General features: G+C 46.5%; 1 long non-coding RNA gene across 1 annotated transcript; it reads right to left on the reverse strand.

Moving 5' to 3' along the window:
* Nucleotides 1-11,255: 11,255 nt before the first annotated feature.
* Nucleotides 11,256-19,684, reverse strand: LOC148144381 (uncharacterized). Its single transcript, XR_015751757.1, has 3 exons — nt 19,552-19,684; nt 11,989-12,093; nt 11,256-11,318 (listed from the first exon to the last, which is right to left on the reverse strand). It is a non-coding gene; the product is annotated as an uncharacterized LOC148144381 (long non-coding RNA).
* Nucleotides 19,685-26,053: the final 6,369 nt, after the last annotated feature.

Consider the following 26,053-nt stretch of genomic DNA (forward strand, 5'->3'; position numbering starts at 1 on the left):
CTTAAAGATCCAGTTTGTCACGAAATCATGGCCAGACATACAAAAGAAATTACAGAAATTAGATGGATGGAGTGAAAGACAGATGGAAGAGCTGTTACGTGAGGCACAGAAAGTGTATGTGAAAAGGGAAGACGAGAAGCAGAAACAGAAAGCCAAAATGATGGTGGAGGCAGTAGACGAAATAACAAAAAGGAGACTGGGGTCAAGGGATAACAGCAAGGGTAGGGGAGGACACGAAAGACAAGGGTCAGATACCTGGGAAAGGAGGCAACAAACCAGTGATAACCACTCTGTTTGTTCTAGCCCTCAGCTTCCACCCTAGCTCCCTGAAATCCTGCCTTGCATCCCTATTCCTCATTTTTTTGTGTGGTTAGCATTGCTGCCTCACAGCGCCAGAGCCCCAGGTTCAATTCCCTTCCCCCCCCCCCCCCCCCCCCCCCCCGCCGCGCCTGCGTGAGTTTCCTCCCACAGTCCAAACGCGTGCGGGTTAAGGTGAATTGGCCTAGCTAAATTGCTCCGTAGTGTTTGGTGACGGGGAATGGGGCTGGGTGTTTTGCTCTTCAGCGGGTCGGTGTGGACTTGTTGGCCCGAAGGGCCTGTTTCCACACTGTAGGGAATCTGATCTAAAGTACTGGAATTTATATATTGATGAACTGAAACCTGAAACCTACTCAATATCATCATAAAGTCCCAAAATGCAATTCATGTCAATCCATAGCAGGTAAGCACAAAGAGTTAATTTTCTACGGGATTCAACAGCCTCAGCACTAAAATGGTCTCACAAGGGAACGGCTGTGAATGTTATCACTTGGTGTCCTGGTCACACAGATTCACCGATGCTGAGGCAAACGTTCTTAATTGCCTCACAGCATCCTGTTATCACTTGGTGAGCCCAGGTGTCCCTATCTTTAAGTTCTCTCCTCTTTCTGAGCCTACCTGCCGGTTTATTTTCTCGTGCAGTAAATGTATTCAATAATTCAGCATTACATTTTAATCTGAATGTTTAAAGGCAAGTTTTAAGGCTATAGACTTTCTCACCCAGATGCCCACACCCTCATTCCTCCCTTTGATTGCACCGCGATCACTGAAAGAGAAGGCTAATCCAAACGAATGCCCTTCAAGGTGGTCCAACCATCAACATCCTGTAGAGCAACACCACCATCTTCGCAGCTCATCTGGTCATATTTATCATCGCCATCGACACGTGTGGGTGAGCCATCAGATCGCAAAAGGAGCATCTTCTGGGGCAAATCTATATCACTAAGGGACCTCATAAGCCTAGCAATTAAATACCTAAAAATACCAATACCGACAAAAAGACATAGCTAAATTGATAAGCCAATTGTAACATCAGCCTGATCTGCAGTTTCCCCAACTGGTCCCTTCAGTCATTCTGGATCTCTGCTTGAATCTTAGTAATATTGCCAGTGAGATCGGGAATGCCCATCTCACTGGCAATCTGGTCAGATTTACAGGAGTAAAGGGTTGACGTTTTAGATTAGATTACTTCCAGTGTGGAAACAGTGATGAATAGATTGGAATCGGAGACTGGGGACAGGCAAGTAAGTCATCTCCCGATAGAGAGGAGTAACATACTCCTGCCTCTGGGGTGAATAGCGTTCTGTGGGCCTGTATAAATACGTTGCTTGTGGATTGAGGAGTTTCCCCTATCAGTCCACACTGCCCCGCCGAAGTGCAACCCACCCATACCTCTACACATCTACCCCTTACCTAACACTATGGGCAATTTACCATGGCCAATTCACCTGACCTGCACATCGTTGGACTGTGGGAGGAAACCGGAGCACCCGGAGGAAACCCACGCAGACACGGGGAGAATGTGCAAACTCCACACAGTGAGTCGCCTGAGGCGGGAATTGAACTCGGGTCTCTGGCGCTGTGAGGCAGCAGTGCTAACTGCTGTGCCACCGTGCCGCCCACGGTGGCAGAGAGGAGTCACTTGAGCGCTGTAAAAATGGGTCAAGGGATTCGAGCACTCGCACTGTATGGGAGACAATGGTCCTCAGAATGCTGTTCACATTGGACTCTCCCTTAGCTCTATTGTACATGGTCTTGGTGACAGTATCAGATTCTGAAAAGAGAAAAGGCCTATAAATGCGCAAGCGAAGGGTTCCGTTCCAGGTCCATGTGCCGCATAAGACCTGCTGTACCCCAGCCAGTGTTACACCAGCTGTTTGTATACACAGACCCGAGGTACTGGAAAGTGATATTTCTCTTCACGGGGTCGACAGTAGGAAGTCTGATGAATAGATTGGAATCGGGGACTGGAGACGGGGCAAGTAAGTCATCTCCCGATAGAGAGGAGTAACATACTACTGCCTCTGGGGTGAAGAGCGTTCTGTGGGCCTGTATAAATAAGTTGTTTGTGGATTGAGGAGTTTCCCCTATCAGGCTTCCCTTTTCTCGAGTCGGCCCGTCCTGCAAAAAGGGATGATGTTCCTGGGCATATTTACCATAATAACAGGGTTGATCATTTTTATCTTCACTCGGCTTGCGTCTGCAGGTAAAATCAAAAAAACATGGTAACGACATGATAACTCTCACTGATTTCTACTGTCCAGATGGACCATCTGGTCTTTCTGATGTAAGAGTCCATTGCAATAATCAATCTTCATCACGTTGCACACGTCAAAGGCGTCTGGTCCGGTGCACTGGACGACATCTCCTCAGCATGGGTGGTGGATAATCTCTGTTCATTCCTGGTCGCATCCATAGTTAGTGGCTTTCCCCATCAGGATGTTGTACGTGGTCAGAAAGGTGAGGAGATAAGCAATTCCCCACATGTCCCTCCTCTTAGTTCAAGTATCTGTAATAAGATTAACATTAGAACAACAGCAAGATTCAAAACCCAACTGGACAGCTCCACTCCTTTTGTTGAGATTCCAGGATTCTCTCCTCCTCTTCCCCCCTTTTGATTGGTGCGGTCAATCAATTTACAATGGTGCAGTTGGACCCAAGCTGAGCGCCCAGCAACTGGGACCGCCGTAGGGGTGGGAAGTAAAACCTGGAAGGGGCCATCCCAACGAGGTTGGAGACCTTTGCCAGTCCAGTTCTTGACGAGCACCAACGAACCAGGCTCTACCCGTGACGAGGCTGAAAGGGAGGGAACATCGCTGTAGGCCGCACGCTCCTGGGAGTGAAAGGCACGCATAACATTGGTTAGAGCAAAACATAACTAATGATTGCTTTGGTCATGTGATGGAAGTGGACTCAGAAGGGAGCCGAATCGTTCCAAGGGGTACGGAGGCAGTGACCAGAGAAACTCTCAGCTGGAGACAGTCCTGTCTTGCCCACAGACATGGATCGCATCTGGAATAAGGCCACAGGGATTAGCATAACCGGGAGAGGGCAAGTTTAGTCTTGCATCTGGTTAAAACATTCAACAAGGCCGACCGCCTGAGCTTGATAAGCACCATGCAGTTGCCGACAAATACAAAGCTGGGAACAGAGTTCTCCGTTAATATTACTGACAAAGTGTGGTCCATTGTCCGAGAAAATGCAGGCAGGTGTACTGAAGCAGGGAATTATTTCCTTTAACAAAATCTTCACCACAGTCTCAGCAGTAGCATTAGGAGGAGGGTAAACTTCAATCCACTTACAAAAGACATCAGCAATAAGCAAAACACATTTATAGCAACTCAACTCATTTCTCCAACTCAATGAAGTCCAGTTGAAGTGTCTCCAAGGGACCCTCCAGCAAGGGAGTTCTCATAGAGATACTTGAACGAAGAGGTGGGGGATCGCCTACCCATGGACCTGTTTGATCACGTACAACATCCTGATTGGGAAAGCCACTGACTGAGTATCAATGCAATCTGGAATGATCTGAGATTATCCTGGTGTCATTTGGTGCACCAGATCAGACGCTTTCAACATGGAGTCGCTTGAGCGATGGCGTGAGCTGCCAGAGGAAGTGGTGGGTGCTGGTACGATGACAAGTTAAAAGGCTCCTGGATGGGCATATGAATATGAAGGGTTCAGTTGGGTCAGGGCCAAGTGATCGCAAATGCGACTGAAGTCATAGAGATGTACAGCACAGAAACAGACCCTTCGGTCCACTCCGTCCTTGCTGACAAGATAGCCAACCCAATTTAGTCTCAGCTGCCAGCACCCGGCCCATATAGGGGCCAAGTGATGGCAAACGTGACTAGATTAATTTAGGATATCTGGGTAGGTTGGGCCAAAGGGTCAGTTTCCGTGCTGTGTGACTCTAATTGTCTTCAGTGGAAGCAGAAGTGTGGCTGTGAAGGCTGGACTTTCAGAGCATGTTTTGCCCTGACTGGGAGCAGAAGAGTTTGACTGAAGTGTGTCGGTGTTGATGCCTTGATGTCTCATTTTACTCCCACCTTCCGGGGTCGTTAACCATTTTGTGTCTGGTCCTTCCTCGAGAAGCTGCGTTGCAGGTTCACCCTGAATTGACACTTTTTTTTTGCTTCCCAAAATCAGACCTGCTCACTCTCAGCAGAATCCCAGTGTTGTGAAAGATATTAACTTTCAGGTGGAGGTATCCAAAATTCAGAGAGATGTCAGTCTTGACATTTTTGCTTTTTCTGCCCCTGTAAGATCCTGAATCAGCACCTTCAGGAGAATTAGATAGAGCAGAGTGTGAACAGAGGGGGAAGACGGTGTGGGAGTGCTTTCAATTTTGTGGAAAACCAAAGGAAAAGAATATTCCACAAAATAGAATTGCTTGTTCTGAATTTCTTCCCTGCACTGATTGTGATGACTTTTGTAATCTGTTTTTAACAGTGTATTTGAAGATCTGAAGACTGAAGCTTCAAAATCAACAGATGAAGGGCTTATGCCCGAAACATTGACTCTCCTGCTCCTCAGATGCTGCCTGACCTGTTGTGCTTTTCCAGCGGCACACTTTTCGACACTGACTCTCCAGCGTCTGCAGTCCTCACTTTGACATCAATGTCTGACAGTCACTCAATCCATCGGGACCGCAATGATTTTCAACTATGATTCTGTGAGAAGGGGCAAAGCGTTTTGGTTCCTGTTTGAGTACGTTTTCAGCATCAGTGGGACTGGATGAGAGACCCGACTGTTGCAGCGCACTGAGTGTTAAGCCTGAAACAGTTATACGGCCTGGGAAGAGGAATTTACGGTGGGGAGGGGGTCCACACGCATTTGTGTGTAACTGAAGCTTCGGCCATGGAGAAACCCGAGGAATCCAGTCCCGTGGAGAAACAGTGGAAGTGTGGCGACTGCAGGAAAAGCTTCTGTGTTCCGTCTGTCCTGGAGACTCATCGGCGAAGCCACATTAGGGAGAGCCCGTTCCCCTGTCCCGTCTGCGGGAAGGGCTTCAGCACTTCCTCCACCCTGCTAACCCACCAGTGGATCCACACTGGGGAGACGCCCTTCAGCTGCCCCGAGTGTGCAGGAAGGCCTTCAGCGATTCCTCCATCCTGCTGAGGCACCAACGGGTCCACACGGGGGAGAGGCCCCTCAGTTGCCCCGGGTGCGGGAAGAGATTTACCCAGACCTCCAACCTGCTGACCCTCCAGTGGATCCACACAGGAGAGAGGCCCTTCAGCTTCCCCCTGTGCGGGAAGGGCTTCACCAGCTCTACAAACCTCCAGAGGCACCAGGGAGTTCATGTACCATTGCAGGGGGATTGAAGGCACGATGGCTGAGTGCCAGTATCGACTGGACTACCAACCCAGTTCCAGCGACCCCGGGTTTGAATCCCACTGCAACAGATGGTGCGATACAGGGTATGGGTTGAAATTGCCGAGTGAGACAACACTTCCTCTAGGTTAAGGCTGTACCAAGGATCCGATTACAAAGGGACAACTTGGTGGTGACCAATAGTAAAGAAGTGAGGTGGAGGTGGGGGTGGTGGTGGGGGGGGGGGGGGGGGGGGGGGTAGCGTGTGCGTTTTGACCTTGAACTGTTTAAAAAGCAGCTACTTTTTCTCTGCCTTTTTGCTGAGGGGGTTTGAAGCTGTAACAAAGTTGGATCTCAATAAAAGTTACCTGAAATTACACCCGGCTCAGACTCTCATTGAAAGCTTTGAGCTCCAAGGTTTTTGTTTTAAAGCTGCTCATTTCTTTCAGCTTCCTGCACTAAGCTTCCAATGTGGCGTATCAGATGGATCAGTGAATGAGCAGCCAGTTTCGTTAGAAATTGTGAATTTTTCAGGAGTGCATAGTGTGTCATTTCAGCGGCGTTGTAAAGTTTACTGGCAGCATTGGGAGGTGTGGGCTGTGCTCACTAGAAATGATGTGGAGGAGCCAGTGGTGGACTCGCCTGGATGAAGTTAAAAATCACACACCAGGTTATAGTCCAACAGGTTTATTTGGAAGTGTGAGCTTTTTGAGCACTGCTGCTTCATCGGGTAGCTGTGGAGCAGGATCATAAGACACAGATTTTATAGCAAAAGATCACAGTGTCATGCAACTGATAGGATATATTGAACAAACCAAGATTGCTGTTAAGTCTTTCACCTTTTACAATGCGTTGCAGGTTTCAGTTCATTAATATGTCAATCCCAGAACATCTTTTGATTCACATTCTCAAGATGACTTAAGTTTTTTTTAAAAAAAGTAACAACTCAGCCCAGTCAGCCCCGATAAAGGTGTGAGGTTCGAGTCTGTCAATGTCCCAATTTTGAATCAGACTGGTTCTATTTCCAAAGTAGGAATGTATAAAATATTACATGGATTGACTGCCTGCAGACTGTGCACTTTTTGAGCAAAATTGAATGTATCTGCAAACATAATTCTGCCAATACAAATTTGCCCAAAAAGTGATATGCGAGTTTATGCATGAGTGCACATAAGAGTGTGATGGAGTATATGCCTGTGAGTGTGTTAGGGGTGTATGTGTGCATGTCTGAGAGAGCACGTGTGTATGAGAGAGGGTTCGGTAAAGATTTACCAGGATGTTGCCAGGACTGGAGGGTTTGTGTTATAATGAGAGGCTGGGACTTTTTTCACTGGAGCACAGGAGGTTGTGGGGGTGACATTATTGAGATTGATAAAATCATGAGGAGTGGAGGTAAGGTGAATAGCAAATGGCTCTTCCTTAGCATTGGGGAGCTAAAGATAGGGGGCATATTTCTTTAAAGTGAGAGGAGAGAGATTTAAAAGGAACCAGAGGGGCAACGTTTTGACAGAGGGCGGTTTACACGTGGAATGAACTTGCTGAGGATGTGGTCAATGCAGGTACGTTTACAAAGTCTAAACGACATTTGGATGGGTACATGAATAGAAAGGTTTAGAGGGATTTGGGCCAATCGCAGGCAAGTGAGGCTAGTTTAGTTTGGGAACCCTGGTCGCCATGGATGAGTTGAACCAAAGGGTCTATTTCTGTGCTGTCTACCTCTCTGAACCAGAAGTGATCTTATTGAAACCAGTAGAATTCTGAAAGGGGCTTGACAGGATAGATGCAGATAAAATGCTCCTTTGTGGTGGGAGTCATAGAATCCCAACAATGTGGAAACAGGCCATTCAGCCCATCTATTCCACACTGGCCCTCTGAACAGCATCCCACACACACCCACCCCTTTACTCCGTATTTCCCATGGCCAATCCACCCTAAGTTTCACATCCCTGGTCACTATGGGTAATTTAGGACATCCAATCCACCCTAACCTCTACACCCTAATCTATAAATTACCTTCTCAAAAATGTAATTTAAATGTAGAGCTTTTCTCTAAGAAAAATGTTAGTCTGACACAACATTCGGGCGCAGACAGAATTCACACTTATTGTTAGAAAATCTCTGCATTTGAATGACATTCTTGAGAAGGTAACAAAAAAGAAGTTCTGGGATTAACAAACCAAAGAGCAGAAACTTATTCTAAAAGATAAAGGATTTAATCTAAAATTGTTTGATGTGTCACATTTCCATGACCCTAGACTCCTTTGGATATAAATTGTGATCATGATCTCATTCTCCACAACTACCTGATGAAGGAGCGGCGCTCCGAAAGCTAGTGCTTCCAAACAAACCTGCTGGATTATAACCTGGTGTTGTGTGATGTTTAACTTTGTCCATGGGAAACACATGAGTTGTGGGACTGGTAACAGTTCTTATTTTGTGATCTATTCCAAGTGAAATTTCTCCTCTGTGCAGGCACGGGTGAACAGTTTGTTTTTGTGCTTTGTGCGAGATCGGGCTAGCAGCTTTTAAATCCTTATGTTAAGCAGTTCAAGTAAACTGTCAATCAGCAATTATATTCCGAAAGTGGTACTTCCAGCTCTGGTAAACCTGTTGCATCAACAGAGAGGGAGAGGTTGTCACATCTAAAGAGCAGACAGAAAGGTTATTTCGCTTGTTGAGTCGGTTCCTCACTCAGATGAGACTGGATACTGCTTTTAATGGATTATAATTAAATGCTACAATGGAACACCTTAAATTCAAGGAATTTTGAAAGGACAAAGGAACAGTAACTTTGAACAGAGATGTTCTTCCATTTCCAACCTTGGTTGAGCCAAATGAAGCGTTTTTACTGATAGCTCCATAATCATGTTCCTGCTGGATTTTTTTCAGGGCAAACAATTTCTGGTGGGAGAAATTCTGCATCCTGGGAAGGTGGGGAAATGAAAAAAAAAAGCTGTTGAATGCTTTGAACTGTGGGCCCATGAGCTATCATGGGAGCAGTGCATTTGCCAAAAACATTTCGGAGGAATTCTGTTTACCTGTTGGACTGAAAATAGTTTCCCCACTGAACGTTAAACAGGTATTGAGAACGTTGCGCATTATAGATTGTGTTCCTGAGGACCGGAGGAGGATTGAATTTGCCAACGTGAACCACATTTTGCAGAGAGAGGAAATTTCTCTGGATGGAATAGGTTGATGGAAGTCAACAATTGTCAGATTATTTCATGAAAATAACAGCTGGTATGGGGATCCCAGAAGAGGGGCGTCTGTAATGAACACACAGAAACAAACCCTTCAGTCCAGGCCAACCAGATATCCTAAATTAATCTAGTGACCCATTTGCCAGCATTTGGCCCATATCCCTCTGAATTCTTCCTATTCATGTCCCCATCCAGATGCATGTTTTTCTTCGGAGAATACTTGGGTGAGAGCCAAGATATGCAATATCTCAATATATAATAATAAAGCAGCTCATTTATTCTGAAATTATTTCAATTATGTCAATTGCCAAATAATAGCTGCATAACTGTTGTCAATATTGATACCCAGGAAAGCTATTTTGTTTAGTATATTTCCTTTGTGAAGATCTTATCCAAATTATAAAATGAATGTATTTTCATATGAAATAAAATTTGCAGTGTTTTATTAAATGGTTGAAAGTAACTTTGCACTTAATTGCTCCATTTGGGATTAATCATTGTGACTTTGATAAAAGTGATCTTTCATAATTTATGGTGAGTCTATTAACAAACGAATGTTGCCATTTGCACTCAAGTTAGCTCAGATTCAATTTGAAATTCTTAAATTAGTTGAATAAGTGGTAAAAAGTAAATATTTATTGCACTTTTCTGAAATCCTCTGCACTGCCATTGTATTTGGTTAAACAAAATATGTATCTCTCTTCATAACTTGGATATCACCACAAATCCTAGGAACCCCATCCAGGACAAACATATAAATAGAAAGTAGGAGACAACAGCTTCACGTCACTTGGAAGTCACCACTAAGGTAATGAAACGTCTGGATATCAAACCTACAGCTCAGCGAGCAAACCTGCACCCTAAACATTCTACTTTGCTGAAAGACTGCACAATCTGCAGGCAGTCAATACATGTAATATATTGTCAATTCCACTTTGAAATTAGATAATGGGCCCACTACCTTTTGGATGTGAGCATAAGTGGTATAGTAAGTAAGTTTGTTGATGACACCAAAATTGGAGGTGTAGTGGACAGCGAAGGAGGTTACCTCAGATTACAATGGGATCTTGATCAGATGGGCCAATGGGCTGAGAAGTGGCAAATGGAATTTAATTTAGATAAATGTGAGGTGCTGCATTTTGGGAAAGCAAATCTTAGCAGGACTTATACACTTAATGGAAAGGTCCTAGGGGGTGTTGCTGAACAAAGAGACCTTGGAGTGCAAGTTCATAGCTCCTTGAAAGTGGAGTCGCATGTTGATAGGATTGTGAAGATGGTGTTTTGCATGCTTTCCTTTATTTGGTCAGAATATTGAGTACAGGAGTTGGGAGGTCATGTTACTGCTGTACAGTTGGAATATTGTGTGCAATTCTGATTTCCTTCCTATCAGAAAGATGTTGTGAAACTTAAGGGTTCAGAAAAGATTTACAAGGATGTTGCCAAGACTGGAAGATTTGAGCTATAGGGAGAGACAGAACAGGCTGGGGCTGTTTTCCCTGGAGCGTCAGAGGCTGGGGGCTGACCTTATAGAGGTTTATGAAATCATGAGGATCTTGGATAGGATAGATAGACAAAGTCTTTTCCCTGGGGTGGAAGAGTCCTGAACTAGAGGGCATAGGTTTACAGTGAGAGGGGAAAGATATGAAAGAGACCCAAGAGGCAACCTTTTAATTTAGAGGGTGGTACGTGTATGGAATAAGCTGCCAGAGGAAGTGGTGGAGGCTGGTACAATTACAACACTTAAAAGGCAACTGGAGAGATATGGGCCCCATGCTGGCAGGTAGGACGAGATTAGGTTGGGATATCGTGCACAGGGATGTGCAGGTTAGGTGCATTCGTCAGGGGTAAATGTTGAGCAATAGGGGTAGGGGAATTGTGTGGGTGGGTTACCCTTCGGAGGATCGGTGTGTAGTCTTTGGGCCGAGTGGCTGAACGGGAAGGGATTTTTGTAAACTGTGCAAGGTAACGCAGGTGTAGTGCAGGGGCCTGCTGTTGACCTTGCTCTGCCCCTTGCTCCTCCCCCTGTTGTTGAGCTGTCTAACAAACAGCTACTCTTTCCCTGCCTTTTTGCTGGGGGGCATCTGAAGCTGTAACAATGTTGGGACACAATAAAGGTTACCTGAACGTTCTGCCGGACTCAGACTCTCATTGAAAGCTTAGAGCTCCAAGCGGTTTTTGTTTTAAAGCTGCTCATTTCTTGCAGCCTCCTGTACTAAGTTTCCAATGTTCTATATCAGATGGAGCAGTGACTGAGTAGCTGGTTTCGTTAGACGTTTAAATTTTTCGGGAGTGCAGGCACTGCATCGTTTCATCGGCAGTTTACTGGCAGCACTGGGAAGTATCGGTTGTGTTCATTAGAAAGGAGGTGGAGGTGCTGCTGTTGGACTAGGTGGGACAAGGTTTAAAAATCACAACACCGGGTTATAGTCCAACAGGTTTATTTGGAAGCACTAGCTTTCGGAGTGCTGCTCCTTCATCGGGTAGCTGTGGAGCAGGATCATAAGACACAGAGTTAAGAGCAAAAGATCAGTGTCATGCAACTGATATGATATATTGACAAATGTAGATTGCTGTTAAGTTTTTCATCTTTTAGAATGGGTTGCAGATTTTATTTCATTAATGTGTACATTGCAGAACTATTATTAAGTCGTATTCTCAAGATCACTTAAGGTTTTTTTTAGAAACAGGTGACAGCTCAGCCCAGACAATGCATGAAAGGTGTGTCAGTATCCCAATCTTAAATCAGACTGGTTCTATTTCCAAACTAGGAATTTATAAAATATTAAATGGACTGACTACCTGCATGTTGTGCGCTTTTTGTGCAAAATTGAATATATCTGTAAATATTATTCTGCAAATGCACCCCATTGTTATATGTGTGTGCGCGTGTGTGTGTGTGCACATGCTTTGGAAAGGGAGTGTGATGGAGGAGAAGCCTGTGAGAGGGTGTGTGTACATCTGAGAGAGAGCGTACATATGAGAGAGGTATAGATAAAAGTGAGGGGTTGCATTTTCCTAAAATAAGGGCAGGACTTGTCCAGAGGGATATTGGGGGGAGGGGGGTGGGGGTGAGGGGAGGGGTTCAGGTACATACTTCATTGAAAGTTGCATCACTGGTTGGAAGGGTGCTTCACAAGGTATTCAGCCCACTTACCTTATTTGTTCACACCATTGAATAAAGGAGTTGGGACATCATTTAGAAGTTGTACAGTATGTTGGTGAAGCCACTTGTAGAGTACTGAGAACGCTTCTGGTGGCCCTGTAATAGGAAGAATACTATTACAGAGGGTTCAGTAAAGATTTACCAGGATGTTGCCAGGACTGGAGGGTTTGAGTTATAAGGAGAGGCTGAGACTCTTCACTGGAGCACAGGAGTTTGAGGGGTGACCTCATTGAGATTGATATAATCATGAGGGTTCCAGGTAACATGAGCATCAAAAATAGCGAGGACCCTGCACGGTTATGTCAAGTGACTGGGGGGGTGGGGGGGGGGTAGAAATTGTGGCATTTGGACACTTTAAATCCATCAGGAATAGCATCTCCATACAGCATACTGCGCATGTCAGGTGAGGTGCCAGAAGACTGGAGGTTGGCTAATGTGGTGCCACTGTTTAAGAAGGGTGGTAAGGACAAGCCAGGGAACTTTAGACCAGTGAGCCTGACGTCAGTGGTGGGCACATTGTTGGAGGGAATCCTGAGGGACAGGATGTACATGTATTTGAAAAGTCAAGGACTGATTAGGGATAGTCAACATGGTTTTTTGTGTGGGAAATCATGTCTCACAAACTTGATTGAGATTTTTGAGGAAGTAACAAAGAGGATTGAGGAAGGCAGAGCAGTATGTGATCGATATGGACTTCAGTAAGGCGTTTGACAAGGTTCCCCATTGGAAACTGATTAGCAAGGTGAGATCTCAAGGAATACAGAGAGAACTAGCCATTTGGATACAGAACTGGCTCAAAGGTAGAAGACAGAGGGTGGTGGTGGAGGGTTGTTTTTCAGACTGGAGGTCTGCGCATAGTGGAGTGCCACAAGGGTCGGTGCTCAGTCCTCTACTTTTTGTCATTTACATAAATGATTTGGATGCGAGCATAAGAGGTACAGTTAGAGGGAGAGGCTGAACAGGCTGGGGCTGTTTTCCCTGGAGTGTCAGAGGCTGAGGGGTGACCTTATAAAAGGTTTACAAAATTATGAGGGGCATGGACAAGATAAATAGACAACGTTTTTTCCCTTGGGTTGGGGAGACCAGAACTAGAGGGCATAGGTTTAGGGTGAGAGGGGAAAGATATAAAAGAGACCTACGGGGCAATTTTTTCACACAGAGGGTGGTACGTGTATGCAATGAGCTGCCAGAGGAAGTGGTGGAGGCTGATACGAATGCAACATTTAAGAGGCATTTGAATGGGTATATGAATAGGAAAGGTTTGGAGGGATGTGGGCCAGGTGTTGAGGGGCGGGACTAGATTGGGTTGAGATATCTGGTCGGCATGGACGGGTTGGACCGAAGGGTCTGTTTCCATGCTGTACACTTCTGACTCTATGCTGGTTCAGCAAAAGCCGCGCATGCTCTGTCTGCCTGCAGAAACAGTGCAAACCCTTCTTCAGATGGACCAATGAGAAGCCAGACAAGGAGCCTGGTCCTCCTGCCAATCAGAACTCCCCAATTGTCTGAATGCGGAAGATGGACCATCAGGTTCAGAAGCTGCTGCTGCTCCTCCTCTCCAAATGAAGAACGAGCTTCACCTCAACTTCCTTCCTCTATCCGCCATCTGAGAGTACGGCACTGTCTTTACCATTTCATTTTTTCATTCTGGGGTTAAATTGTTGACTTGCAGCAACTGAAAAGAAAGCGAGTGAATCCAGGGAGGGGATAGAGTCGGGAAACGTTGGTCCAGGTCTGTGTCGCAATTGGCAAACGCACAGCAAATGCAGTCCCACAGTGTGAAGTTATAACCTCGGTTATGCAAAAATAACTGCCAAAAAGAGGTACGTTGTTTAAATGGTGACATATCGGGATGTGGAGAAAGTGAGGACTGCAGATGCTGGAGATGAGAGTCGAAAAGTGTGGCACTGGAAAAGCACAGGAGGTCAGACAGCATCCGAGGAGCAGGAGAATCGACGTTTCAGGCACGAGCCCTTCCTCAGGAATGATGTGTGGATGTAAAAAGTGGCCTCAGCGTCCTTCCACACCAGTCACTGCCAGTTGTCAGACGGATGCAGCAAACAATCAGCAAGGCAAGAGGTATATTAGCAAGAGGAATTGATTTCAGAAGTAGGGATGTCTTCCTGCAGTTAGGGGGTCATTGAATATATTCAAGGCTGAGTTCATCTGATTTTGGAACAACCATGAAGTGGATGTTCATGGGGGAAAGGCAAGTAAAATGGTTTTAAGACCAGTACAGAACAGTTAGAGTCATACAGCACAGAACAGACCCTTTAGCCCAACTAGTCCATGCTGACTATATTCACAAACTAAACTAGTCCCACCTGCCTGTGTTTGGCCCATATACCTCTGAACCTTTCCTATTCATGTACTTATCCAAATGTCTTTTAAACGTTGTTACTCAACCCGCATCCACCATTTCCTCTGGACATTCATTCCACACAAACCACTGTTTAAAAAAAAAAGGTGCTCCTCATGTGTTTTTTAAATCTTTCTCCTCTCCCCTTAATTTGCAGCCTAATCTTGAAACGACACATGCCAATCACCTTATCTACGCCCCTCATGGTTTTGTAAACCTCTATGAAGAGAGCAACGAACCTTACAGCACAGGAACAGGCCCTTCAGCCCTCCAAGGCTATGCTGATCGAGATACTCTATCTAAACCTGCTGCCTATTTTCTAAGGATCTGTATCCCTCTGCTCCTTGCCCATTCATGTCTCTGTCTAGATACATCTTAAATGACGCTATCGATCCCACCCCTACTGCCTCGACTGGCGATGCATTCGAGGCGCCCACCACCCTCTGTGTAAAGAACTTTCCATGTATATCTCCCTCAAACCTTTCCCCTCTCACTTTGAACTTGTGACCCTGAGTAATGAAGTCTTCCCCTCTGGGAAAATAATTCTTACTATCCACCCCTGTTTACACCCCTCATGGTTTTTAGGCCTCAATCAGGACCCCCCCCCCCCCCCCAACCTCCTTATTTCCAATGAAAATAATCCTAATCTACTCAATCTCTCCTTATAGCTCGCGCTCTTCATAACAGGCAACACCCTGGTGAACCTCGTCTGCACTCTCTCCAAAAGTATCCACATCCTTTTGGAAATCTGGCGACCGGAATTGTACGCAGTATTCCAAATGCGCCAAACCAAAATCTTAAAAAACTTTAACATGACCTGCCAGCTCTTTTTCTCAATCCGTCCGATGATGGAACGCGTGTTGTATACTGCCTTGACCACTCTACTGACATGCGTTGCCACCTTCAGAGAACAATAGACCTGAACACCCAGATCTCTCTGCACATCAATTTCCCCTCGGTCCTTTCCATTTACTGTATAGCTCGCTCTTGAATTGCATCTTCCAAAATGCATCACCTCGCATTTGTCTGGATTGAACTCCATCTGCCATTTCTCTTCCCAACTCTCCAATCTACATTCTGCTGTATCGTCTGACAGCCCCCTTCACTATCTGATATTCCATCAATCTGAGTGCCATCTGCAAACTTGCTAATGAAGCACCCGATACCTTCACCTTTCAACCTCCTGTGCTCCAGTGAAAAAAGTCCCAGCCTACCCACCAGTAGGTGTGAATTCTGTCTGGGTCCCAATGTAGAGTCAGCCTGACATTTTTGATAGAAAAGCTCTGCATTTCAATTACATTCTTGAGAAAGTTACTGAAAACAGGTTCTGGGATTAACATACCAAAGAATATAACCCCATTCTAAAAGATGAAAGATTTAATCTAAATTGTTTAATGTCCATGAACTGTACTCTGTTGGCTATAAATAGTCTAATCATGATCTTATTCCCCACAACCACCTGAAGCAGCAGCAGCAGCACTTCAGAGATCCGGGTTCAATTCCCACCTCGGGCAACTGTCAGTGTGGAGTTTGCACATTCTCCCAGTGTATGCGTGGGTTTCCTCCCACAGTCCAAAGATGTGCAGGTTAGGTGAAGTGGCCACGCTAATTTGCCTGTAGTGTTAGGTGAAGGGGTAAATGTTGGGGAATGGGTCTGGGTGGGTTGCTCTTCGAAGGGTCGGTTTGGGCTGAAGGGCCTGTTTCCACACTAAGTAATAAAATCTAAAATAAATCTAATCACTCCGAAAGCTAGGGCTTCCAAACAAACCACGTTATGGCAGCGGCGGGAGGTGTGGATTATATTCACTAAAAACAGTTAAGCAGTTAGATAACACGTTCGAGTGGGAAGTGTGTATAACATGATCTCACAACTCCTATACTCAATGCTATGAGCAATGAAGGGAAGCAAACCAAACGCCGCCTTCACTACTCTGTCCACCTGAGACTCCAGCACTCCAAGGTCTCTTTATTCTGCAACACTCCCCTTAACTGTGTCAAGTCCTGCCTGGATCGCTTGACCAAAATGCAAATCTCTGATTTCTCTAAATTAAACTCCAACTGACACTCCTCGGTTCATCAGCCGATCCCATAAATTCCAATTTATAGTGAACTCTTTCCTATTTTATTCCCCGGAAACTGAAAATCTCCATCCCACACTCTCTCCCTCCATTTTCACTTTGCTTATAGCGGAAGAATGTAACTGAGAAACTTATCAGCCACGATTGAATGGAATGAGCAGACCTGATGGCCGAATTTCTGCTCCTATGTCTTGTGGTCTCTTGCTGTCCTGGACACAGAGAGAATTGGGACCAGCATTGAACCGATCATGACTGGATATGGATCTACCTGCATCTAGGTGGATGGGCTGGGACTTTTTCACTGGCGCATAGGAGAAGGAGATGTGACCTTATCAAGATTTATAAAATCATGAGGGGAGAGATGAGGTGAACAACGGGTGTCCTTCCACTAAGGTTGGGGTTTCAAGATTAGGGAGCAAATTTTGATTGTGACAGGAGAAAGAGATTTTAAAAAGACTTGAAGGGCACAATTTGTTTTATGCAGAGTGGTTCACATGCGGACTAAATGTCTCAAGGAAGTGGTGGATGCAGGTACAGTAACGACGATTAAAAGACATTTGGATAAGTTCATGAATAGGAAAGGTTTGGAGGGATATGGGCCAAAACACTGGCAGGTGGGACTGGTTTAGTTTGAGAATATAGTCAGCATGGACTAGTTGGACTGAAGGGTCTGTTTCTGTGCTGTATGGCTCTGTAACTTGGTCCAATACTAGTCTTAAAACCATTTTCTTGCCTTCCCCATAAACATTCACATAAAAATCAGATGAACTCAGCCTTGAATATATTCAATGACCCCTTAACTGCAGGAAGACATCCCCACTTCTGAACTTAATTCCTCTTGCTGATACACCACTTGCCTTGCTTCTTGCCTGCTGCACCTGTCTGACAACTGGCACAGAAGGACACTGATGCCCCTCTGAACATCAACGCATCATTTCTGATGAAGGGCTTGTGCCCAAAACTTCGACGTCCTACTTCTCGGATGCTGCTTGACCTGCTGTGCTTTGCCAATTGTGGTCTTCTCTACATCGGGGAGACCGAGCGTAAACTTGGGGAACGGTTTGCTGAGCATCACAGCCGGGTCCGCAGAGGCTGAGCGGACTTCCCAATCTCCACCCATTTTAATGTCCCTTCCCACTCCCCTTCCACAACAAACCAAACCACAAATTGGAGGAACAAAACCTCATCTTCTGTCTGAGCAGTCAACAGCCCGGAGGACTCAACACTGAGTTCTCCAATTTCAAATAATCTCCCATCCCATCCCCCAAGTCACTTCCCAGCCCCTTCCATTCTTCCCTGCCAACTAGATTCCTTCCTCCGATTCACCAGTCCAGGTTATGGGGATAAGGCAGGAACAGGATATTGATTGAGGATGATCAGCCATTATCACAATGAATGGTGGTGCTGGCTCAAAGGGCAGAATAGCCTACTCCTGCACCTATTGTCTATTGTACCCTCTACCTGTCTCCACCTATCCCCACTTCAATACCCTGCCCCCAGCACACCCTTGTTCCACAGCTCTCCCTATACCCACCCCCAGTCCTGAACAAGGGTTACACCAGATACCTCGACTTCTCCACCTCCTGATACTGCCTGGCTTGCTGCGTTCTTTCAGTCTCCTGCCTGTCTATTTTGCCAGTTGAGAACAAGCCTGGACTAACTTTCCCAGAGCCTGTCCCCTCGCTGGATTCACTCCCATTCCTTTCAGTTGCTCCAAGTCAACAACTGAACCTCAGAATGAAACATAAATGGAAATGGGGGTGAGAAAAGAGAGTGCCGTACTCTCAGATGTTGGACAGAGGAAAGAAGTTGCAGTCTGAGGTGAAGCTCAATCTTCATTCAGAGAGAGGATGAGCAGGAGCTTCAGAACCTCATGGTCCAACTTTCACATTCACCAATAGGGGGGTTCCGAATGGCAGGAGGACAATTCTCCCTCCGGTCCTCCAGTGCTCCTTATTTCTCCATCAAACGTAGGTCTCGCCCCTTTTCTGCCAACAGCGAGAACATGCCCAATGTTTTGGTGACACCGGCAAACATGTGCCCTGCTTGTTGACACTGAGGTGTGTACACAATATGCACTGTAGCAATACTGGTGTCATTGACAGATTTTAAGTGTCCAAATTCCTATGGGAGAACAAAAAGGGTAGAGCCATATTTTTTTTTTCCATGTGGCTCAATATTTGATTGCTTTTGCATTTGTCTGGCTGCTCAATGTTTTTATGTCTTTTCCTCAGTGTTGGGGTGAGATTCACAACTAGAGGGCATAGGTTTAGGGTGAGACCACAAAGGTACCTCAGGGGCATCGTTTCCGTGCAGAGGGTGGTGCACGTATGGAATGAACTGCCAGAGGAAGTAGTGGAAGCCGGTATAATTACAGCACTTAAAACACATCTGGATGGGTATATGAATAGGAAGGGATTAGTGGGATATGAGCCAAGTGTTGGCAAATGGGACTAGATCAATTTAGGATATCTGGTTGGCATGGACAGGTTGGATCAAACGGATCTGTTTCCGTGCTGTACATCTGTGACTTTAAATAATAAAGTCGATTTTTCCAAATAACAAACTATATCCATGTTAACAAGGCTTAGTGCACAACATGCTTTACTAACCATTCTCAACAGGTCCTGCCCCTTCAATGACTGAGGAACATATACATGCTGGTGTATAATCTCCTTCACTAGTATTTACACACTACCCTCAACAATTGCACAAGTAATAGCAAAGAGCAAACAGCACAAGGATTAAACAAACAGTGAGGGGGAAACAGCACAAGGATTAAACAAACAGAGAGGGGGAAACAGCACAAGCATTAAACAAACAGTGAGGGGCAAACAGCACAAGGATTAAACACACAGTGAGGGGGAAACAGCACAAGCGCCAGTAAAAGCAGATGGAAAGTGTGTGTAAAATGTCACTATGACAGGACAGGCCCCACATTCCTTCCCCTCCGTCCCCCCACAACCTGCCTCACCTTTCACCTCCCGGGCCCAGTACCTTCCAGGCGGCCCCATAGTTGACACAGGGGCCGCCCCACGACCAGGAGAACTCCACCACCCAGGCGGCCGACGAGTTCCCAAGCAGGCCCTTAACCCCATCCGCCTCCAGAATGCTCACCGGCTCCTGCCTGCTGTACAACCGGCCGGTGTGGCCGTGACACAGCAGCTGCACCAGGAAGGCGGCGGTGCCCAGTGACGGGTGTCTGCCCCGGGCCGCACGGCGCCATTTTCCTAACGGCCGCCCTCCCGCCGCTTCCCCGCTCGAGCGACTTCTCCTCCCAACCGCCTTCGCCCCCGCGCGACGTCTGCACGAGGGGATGGGCGGGGCCGGGGGAGCCTCACCGTCACCAAGCAACAGCCACCTCGCGCTACAACTGCTCATTCACAAAAACAAACTCTCCTGTCTCGCTCTGCAGCTGCAGGGGGGACACTGCCACGTTTCCAGGAGCCCTGTCTACATTGGGAACGCTCACGGCTCAATTTAAACAGATATTCCGACATCTAACGGAACGGCTTCATATCTAAAGGGGCAATCTGCATTTTAAAGGGACGTAGACATTTTAATGGGTATTTCTGCAAATAAAGAGGTTTAAATGGACAAGATTATATTTCAAAGGGATGTGGCACATTCAAAGGGATATCTTCATGTGTAAAGTGACGCAGTTATATCTAAATGAATCTACATTTCGAAGAGACGTTGCCCTATTTATAAGTAGAGACAATAGGTGTGAATTCTGTCTGTGTCCAAAAGTTGAGTCAGACTGACATTTTTCTTAGAAAAGCTCTGCATTTAAATTACATTCTTGAGAAGGTAATTTATAGATTCGGGTGTAGGTTCGGGAGAATTGGCCGTGCTAAGTTACCCATAGTGACCAGGGATGTACAGGTTACGGTGGCTTGGCCATGGGAAATACGGAGTAAGGGTTTGGGTATGAGTAGGATACTGTTCAGGAGGGCCAGAGAGGAAGAGATGGGCTGAATGACCTGCTTCCACATTGTCGGAATTCGATGACCCTCCCCACAAAGGGGCATTATATCTGCATCTATCCTGTCAAGCCCCTTTCAGAATTCTACTGGTTTCAATAAAGATATGCAGCACAGAAACAGACCCTTCGGTCCATTTCATCCATGCCGACCAGGATTCCAAACTAAACCAGTCCCACTTGCCTGCATTTGGCCCATAATCCCTCGCAACCTTTATATTCATGTACCCATCCAAATGCTGTTTCAATGTTGTAACTGTACCTGCATCTACCACATCCTCAGCAAATTCATTCCACATACAAAGCCACCCTCTTTCAAAATGTTGCTCCTCAGGTTCCTTTTAAATCTTTCTACTCCAAGCAATATGCCCCCAAGTTTTGAGCTCCCCGACGCTAAGCAAGAGCCCTTTGCTATTCACCTTACCTCCATTCCTCATGCTTTTATCAATCTCCTGCACTCGAATGAATAAAGTCCCAGTCTCTCCTTATAACTCAAACCCCCTTCCAGTCCTGGCAACATCCTGGTAAATCTTTACCAAACCCTCTCTAATAGTATTCTTCCGATTACAGGAGAAAGTGAGGTCTGCAGATGCTGGAGATCGGAGATGGAAATGTGTTGCTGGAAAAGCGCAGCAGGTCAGGCAGCATCTAGGGAACAGGAGAATCGACGTTTCGGGCAAAAGCCCTTCTTCAGGAAGAAGGGCTAATGCCCGAAACGTCGATTCTCCTGTTCCCTAGATGCTGCCTGACCTGCTGCGCTTTTCCAGCAACACATTTCCATCTTCTTCCTATTACAGGGCCACCAGAACGGTACTCAGTACTCTGAAAGTGGCCTCACCAACACCCTGTACAACCTCAACATGATGTCCCAACCCCTGTACTCAATGGTGTGAACAATGAATGCTATGCTGCTAAATGCCTTCTTAACCGCCCTGTCTACCTGTGATGCAACTTCCAAAGAACTATGTACCTGAACACCCTCCCCCTCCCCATGTCTGCCTGTTCTATAACATGACCCAGGGCCTTACCATTATCTGGACAAGTGCTGCCCTTCCTTGTTTTAGCAAAATGCAACCCCTTGCTTGTATTAATACCTCTCACACACATGCTCCCCCTCAGACACACACAAACATTTCCCTCCCCAATGCTCTCACAGGCTTATACTCCATCGCACTCACACTTTACCAAGCATGTACACACTCTCACGCACAAACTCACATGCACGCACCCACAATTCTTTGGAGTGAATTTGTATTGGCAGAATTATATTTGCAGATACATTCAATTTTGCTCAAAAAGCATACAATTTCCAGGCAGTCAATCCATGTAATATTTTATGAATTCCTCCTTTGGAAATAGAACCAGTCTGATTCAAGATTGAAATACTGACAGACTCAAATCTCACACCTTTAATGCATTGTCTGAGCTGAGATGTTATCTTTTTTATAAAACCTTAAGTCATCTCAAGAATGTGACTTAAAAGATGTTCTGGCAGTTACACATTAATGAACCAAACACTACACCCATTCGAAGAGATGAAAGACTTGACAGCAATCTAGACTTGTTCAATATATTCCATCAGTTGCATGATACTGACCTTTTGATATACGTTCTGTGTCTTACGATGCTGCTCCACAGCTACCCGATGAAGGAGCAGCACTCAAAGCGAGTGCTTCCAAATAAACCTGTTGGACAATAACCTGGTATTGGGTGATTTCTTTTTAACTTTATCAACCTAGTTTAATACCGACACCTCCACATCATTTCTAGTGAACACAGCCCACACCTCCTGGTGCTGCCAGTAAACTTTACAATACTGATGAAACAACACAGTACCTGAAAGATTTACAATTTCTAATGACACTAGCTGCTCCATCTGATACACGACATTGGAAACTCAATGCAGGAGGCTGAAAGAGAAGAGCAGCTTTAAACAAAAAACCTCTTGGAGCTCAAAGCTTTCATTGGGAGTCTGAGCCTGGCGCAAAGTTCAGGTAACCTTTATTGTGACCCAACTTTGTTACAGCTTCAGATTTCCCCCCTGCAAAAAGGTATAGACAAAGTAGCTGCTTTTTAAACAGCTCAAGATTAAAGCCCACACAAACCCCACTGTCTTTACTATTGGGCAGCACCAGGTTGTAATTAGATCCTTGGCACAGCCGTAACCCGGAGGAAGTATTGCCTCACTCAGCAATTCAACCCATACCCTGTATCCTGGTAAGTTTCTCCCCACTCATTTGCCAGTGGGGGAAGGGCAGTGGAGAGTCAACCAGACTGTTGTGGGTCTGGGGTCACGTGTAGGCCAGTCCTGGTAAAGGATGCAGCTGGAACGACTGAGTGAATCCTTTCCCACAATGGCGGTTCCATTCTCGAACAAGGGATAGAGTGAATCAGATGGGGGCTTTCTCCCCCGTACCACCCCCTCCCTGAAACAGTCTCATCATTAGATTCCGAACTCCACATTTCTGACCGAATACCAATTCTGTCATCTGTCGTGGCGGGATTCGAAACCGGGAGTCCCCGGAACCGGGTTGATAGTCCAATCGATAATGGCACTCGGCCGTCACTCCTTCAATCCCCCTGCGATGGCACGTGAACTCGCTGGTGTTTCCGCAGGTTGGAGGAGTAGGTGAAGCCCTTCCCGCACTGAGTGCAAGTGAACGGCCTCTCCCCTGTGTGGACATGCTGGTGGGTCAGCAGTTTGCAAGAATTGCTGAAGGCCTTCCTGCACTCGGGGCAGCTGAAGGGCCTTTCCCCGTGTGGACCCGCTGGTGCTTGTGCAGGTGGGAGGAATACCTGAAGCCCTCCCGCACTGAGATCAGGTGAACGGCCTCTCCCCCGTGTGGATCCGCTGGTGCCTCAGCAGGGTGTAGGATGTGCTGAAGGCCTTCCCGCACTCGGGGCAGCTGAAGGGTCTCTCCCCCGTGTGGACCCGCTGGTGGGTCAGCAGGGAGGAGGAATTGCTGAAGGCCTTCCCACACTCGCGGCAGCTGAAGGGTCTCTCGCCCGTGTGGACCCGCTGGTGGGTCAGCAGGGTGGAAGAATTGCTGAAGGCTTTCCCGAACTCACGGCAGCTGAAGGGCCTCTCCCCCGTGTGGACCCGCTGGTGCCTCAGCAGGTGGGAGGAATGTCTGAAGGCTTTCCCGCAGTCGGTGCAGGGGAATGGCCTCAACCCGGTGTGACAGTGCCGATGAGTCTCCAGGGCAGACGGGAAACGGAAGCCTTTCCCACAGTCGCCACACTTCCACAGTTTCTCCACAGGGAGGGATTCCTCGGGTTTCTCCATGGCCACAGCGTCAGCTGCACACAAACGCGTGGGGAGCCCCTCCCTGCCGTGAAATCCCCTTTCCAGGCCGTATAACTGTTTCAGGCTCCACACACAGTGCGCTGCAACAGTGGGGTCTCTCGTCCTGTCCCAACTGATGCTGAAAACATCCTCAAACAGGAACCAAAAAGCGTTGATCCCTCTCACAGAAATCACAGTCAAAAATAGTTGCTGTCTCGATGGATTGAATGACTGTCAGACATTGACATCAAAGTAAGGACTGCAGACGCTGGAGAGTGAGTCAAAAAGTGTGGCGCTGTAAAAGCACAGGGGAGTCAGGCAGCATCCGAGGAGCAGGAGAGTCAATGTTTCGGGCATAAGCCCTTCATCTGTTGATTTTGAAACTTCAGTCTTCAGATCTTCAAATACTCTGCAAAAAAAGAGATTACAAAAGTCATCACTATCAGTGCAGGGTAGAAACTGAGAAGAAGTAATTCTACTTTCTGTGGAATATTCTTTTGTTGTTCCACAAAATTGAAAGCATCATCCCACTCTTCCCACCCCCACTCTGTTCTCGCTCCATTCTAACTCCGAGAACTCCCTTGCTGGAGGGTCCCTTGGAGACACTTCAACTGGACTTCATTGAGTTGGAGAAATGAGTGGAGTTGCTAGAAATGTGTTTTGCTTATTGCTGATGTCTTTTGTAAGTGGATTGAAGCCTATCCTCCTCCTAATGCTACTGCTGGGACTGTGGTGAAGATTTTGTTTAAGGAAATAATTCCCTGCTTCAGTATACCTGCGTGCATTAGCTCGGACAATGGACCACACTTTGTCGGTAATATTAACGGAGAACTCTGTTCCCAGCTTTGTATTTGTCGGTAACTGCATGGTGCTTATCATCCTCAGGCGGTCGGCCTTGTTGAATGTTTTAACCAGACTCAAGACTAAACTTGCCAAATTAGTGGCAGAGTCTGGCCTCTCCTGGTTATGCTAATCCCTGTGGCCTTATTCCAGATGCGATCCATGTCTCCCGGCAAGACACGACTGTCTCCAGCTGAGATTCTCTCTGGTCACCCTCTCCGTACCCCTTGGAACGATTTGGCTCCCTTCTGAGTCCACTTCCACCACATGACCGAAGCAATTATTAGTTATGTTCTTGCTCTAACTAGTGTTACGCGTGCCTTTCACTCCCAGGAGCGTGCGGCCTACAGCGATGTTCCCTCCCTTTCAGCCTCGTCACGGGTAGAGCCTGGTTCGTTGGTGCTCGTCAAGAACTGGACTGGCAAAGATCTCCAACCTCGTTGGGATGGCCCCTTCCAGGTTTTACTTCCCACCCCTACGGCGGTCACAGTCGCTGGGCGCTCAGCTTGGGTCCAACTGCACCATTGTAAATTGATTGGCCGCACTAATCAAAAGTGTGGGTGTGGGGGGGGGGAAAGAGGAGGAGAGAATCCTGGAATCCCAACAAAAGGAGTGGACCCTGTCCAGTTGGGTTTTTGAATCTTGCTGTTGTTCTCATGTTGATCTTATTACAGATACTTGAACTAAGAGGAGGGACATGTGGGGGATCGCTTATCTCCTCACCTTTCTGATCACGTACAACATCCTGATGGGGAAAGCCACTAATTATGGATGCGACCAGGAATGATTAGAGATTATCCACCACCCATGCTGAGGAGATGTCGTCCAGTGCACCGGACCAGACGCCTTTGACGTGTGGAACGTGATGAAGATTGATTATTGCAATGGACTCTTACATCAGAAAGACCAGATGGTCCATCTGGACAGTAGAAATCAGTGGGAGTTACCATGTCGTTACCATGTTTTTTTGATTTTACCTGCAGACGCAAGCCTAGTGAGGATAAAAATGATCAACCCCGTTATTATGGTAAATATTTTATGGACGCCCAGGAACACCATCCCTTTTTGCAGGATAGGCTTACTCGAGAAAAAGGGGAAGCCTGATAGGGGAAACTCCTCAATCCACAAACAACTTATTTATACAGGCCCACAGAACGCTCTTTACCCCAGAGGCAGTAGTATGTTACTCCTCTCTATCGGGAGATGACTTACGTGCCCCGTCCCCAGTCCCCGATTCCATTCTATTCGTCAGAATTCCGACTGCCGACCCTGTGAAGAGAAATATCACTTTCCAATAACTCCGGTCTGTGTATACAAACAGCCGGTGTAACGCTGGCTGGCGTACAGTAGGCCTTATGCTGCACATGGACCTGGAACGGAACCCTTTCCTTGCGCATTTATAGGCCTTTTCTCTTTTCAGAATCTGATACGGTCACCAAGACCATGTACAATAGAGCTAAGCGAGAGCCCAATGGGAACAGCATTCTGAAGGCCATTGTCTCCTATACAGT

Source organism: Chiloscyllium plagiosum, unplaced genomic scaffold (genome assembly GCF_037043375.1).
Source record: "Chiloscyllium plagiosum isolate Xiang-an unplaced genomic scaffold, Cpla_swu_hap1 HiC_scaffold_27, whole genome shotgun sequence".
In the NCBI taxonomy this organism is placed as follows: domain Eukaryota; kingdom Metazoa; phylum Chordata; class Chondrichthyes; order Orectolobiformes; family Hemiscylliidae; genus Chiloscyllium; species Chiloscyllium plagiosum.